Genomic DNA, 3,059 nt, shown 5'->3' with positions numbered 1-3,059 from the left:
TGATAACACAACATAGCTTATGGTACACAATGAAATCAGTGCTAAGAGGAAACTTAATGGCACTAAGTGCCCTCTTAAAGAAATTGGAGAGATCCTACACTAGAAACAACCTCACATATGAGAACTCTAGAGGGTTAGAAGGCAGAAGATAGTCATAATCTTGGCCAAAACCAACAAAATAGAAACAAAGAAAACAATACAAAGAATCAGCAATACCAAAAGCTGGTTCTTTGAGTGAATCAACAAGATAGAAAAAAACCCCTACCAAAACTAAATAAAGGGACTAGAGGCAGTATCTGAATTTAAAAAATCAGAAATGAAAAAGGAGACATAAGAACAGAAATAGAGGAAATTTGAAAAAAAAATGAGATCCTACTACAAAAGCCTGTACTCAACAAAACTAGAAAACTTAGATGAAATAGATAGATTTCTAGACAGATGCCATATGCCTAAGTTAAAGCAAGAGCAGGTAAACTTTCTAAATAGGCCCATATCCCCTAAGAAATCATTAAAAACCTCTCAACAAGAAAAGGCACAGGGCCAGAAGGCTTTATTGTAGAATTCTACTAGAACTTCAAAGAAGACCTAATAACAATATTCCTCAATCTATTCCATAAAATGGAAACAGAAGGAATACTACATAATTTATTCTATGAAGACACAATTTCTCTGATCCCTAAACCACAAAAGGATTCAACAAAAACGAAAACTTAAGACCAGTTTTGATTATAAATATTGATGGAAAAATACTCAAAATTTTTTTGTAAACAGAATAGAAGCACATGTCAAAACCACCTTTCAACATCAAGTAGAGTTCATTTTAGAGATGCCAGGTTGGTTCAATATACAAAATTTCATTAATGTAATCTACTATATAAACAAATTCAAAGAAATAAATCACATGATCATCTCTTTAGATACTGAAAAGGATTTGACAAATACAATTACCCTTCACGTTAAACATATTGGAGAGATCAAGAATTCAAGTTACGAATCTAAATATAACAAAAGCACTTTAATACAAACCAACAGCCAATATCAAAATACACATGGAGATAATTGAAGCAAACCTACTAAAATTTGGGCAAGGCAAGGATTTCCCATCTCCCCATATCTATTCAATATAGTATTTGAAGTTCAAATGAGGACATTAAGACACACACACACACACACACACACACACACACACACACACAAAGATCAAGGGGATGAAAATTGCAAAGAAGAAGGAAATGTATCACTATTGGCAGATGATAAGATAGTATACATAAGTGACCTCAAAAATTCTTCCAGAGAATTTCTATAGCTAATAAGCAACTTCAGTAAAGTGGCTGGATATAAAATTAAGTCAAATAAATCAGTAGCCTTCCTGTATACAAATGATAAACAAGCTGAAAAAGATATAAGGGCAACAACTCCCTTTACAATAGCCTCAAATAATATAAAATATCTTGGGCAAAATTCTAACCAAACAATTGAAAGTCCTGCATGACAATAACTTTAAGTCTCTGAAGAAAGAAAACGAAGAAGGTCTTAGAAAATTGAGAGATCTCTCATGCTCATGGACTGGCAGAATTAACATAGTAAAAATGGCCACACTACCAAAGGCGATCTACAGATTCAATGCAATCCCCATCAAAATCACAACAGAATTATTCAAAGACATACAGAGAGCATTTGTTAAATTAACCTGGAAAGAGAAAAAAACCCAGGATAGCAAAAAAAAAAAAAAAAAAAAAAAAAAAAAATCCTAATGATAAAAGAATGGCCTGGGGAATCACCATCCTTTTTCAGGGGCCATATAATGTGACAAGCTAATAACTAGAAAGTGATCATCCTGAAATGGCCTGTTTCAGATTATTATATAATCTTCAACAGGTACACCCTTATTAAGCAAGGCTGTATAGGACTCATTTTAGGAAAGAATCCTGCTATTAATATGCTTTTCCTGTTATTATTAAAGATATATAACAATTACTAAGTATAGCACACCACTTTAGAACAGATCTCCAGAGATCCACGATGATGTAATGTCCTGTAGTAATGTTTCATAAACACATTGATGACTTAAGTCTTAAGAAAGATTCTATAACTTTTTTTTTTCCCCTGCCACTGCCGACTTGCACGAAGGCAGAAGCTCGGGTACGTTCAAGATTCGGCATCACCCGTGATTCACCGCCATGGCCGAGAAAGGCATAGCAGCTGGAGGTGTAATGGACGTCAAGACTGCTCTACAAGAGGTGCTGAAGACAGCCCTCATCCACGATGGCCTAGCATGTGGCCTACGCGAAGCTGCCAAAGCCTTAGACAAGCGTCAAGCCCATCTGTGTGTGCTCGCATCCAACTGTGATGAGCCCATGTATGTCAAGCTGGTGGAGGCACTTTGTGCTGAGCATCAAATCAACCTGATAAAGATTGATGACAACAAGAAATTAGGGGAATGGGTAGGCCTCTGTAAAATCGATCGAGAGGGCAAACCACGGAAGGTGGTTGGTTGCAGTTGCGTAGTGGTTAAGGACTATGGCAAAGAATCTCAGGCCAAGGATGTCATCGAGGAATACTTCAAGTGCAAGAAATAAATAAATTTTGGTTCATTAAAAAAAAAGAAAAAAGAAAGAAATAAAGAAAGATTCTATAAGAATTCCTAAAATTATATCTGTGATTATTAAGCTCTTTTATAGTTGGACTGCTAGTAGGTCCTTTTCTTTATTTTTTATTAGATATTTTCTTCATTTTAATTTCAAATGCTATCCCTAATGTCCCCTATACCCTCCTCCCTCCATGGTCCATAAAATACCCACTCCTGTTTCCTGTCCCTGGCATTCCCTTGTACTGAGGCGTATGATCTTCACAAGACTAAGGTCCTCTTCTCCCATTAATGGCCTAAAAGGTCATCCTCTGCTACATATTCAACTAGAGACACAAGTTTTGGGGAGTACTGAGTATTTCATATTCTTGTTCCTCCTGTAGGGTTGCAGACCCCTTTACATTCTTGGGTACATTCTATAGCTCCATCATTGGGGGCCTTGTGTTCCATCCTATAGATGACTGTGATCATC

The 3,059-nt window shown here is 36.2% G+C and overlaps 1 pseudogene; it reads left to right on the top strand.

Moving 5' to 3' along the window:
• Rps12-ps6 (ribosomal protein S12, pseudogene 6) lies at positions 2,100 to 2,596 on the top strand (annotated as a pseudogene).

The sequence above is a fragment of the Mus musculus genome, chromosome X, assembly GCF_000001635.26.
Source record: "Mus musculus strain C57BL/6J chromosome X, GRCm38.p6 C57BL/6J".
In the NCBI taxonomy this organism is placed as follows: domain Eukaryota; kingdom Metazoa; phylum Chordata; class Mammalia; order Rodentia; family Muridae; genus Mus; species Mus musculus.
This window is presented reverse-complemented; position numbering and strand designations above follow the sequence as displayed.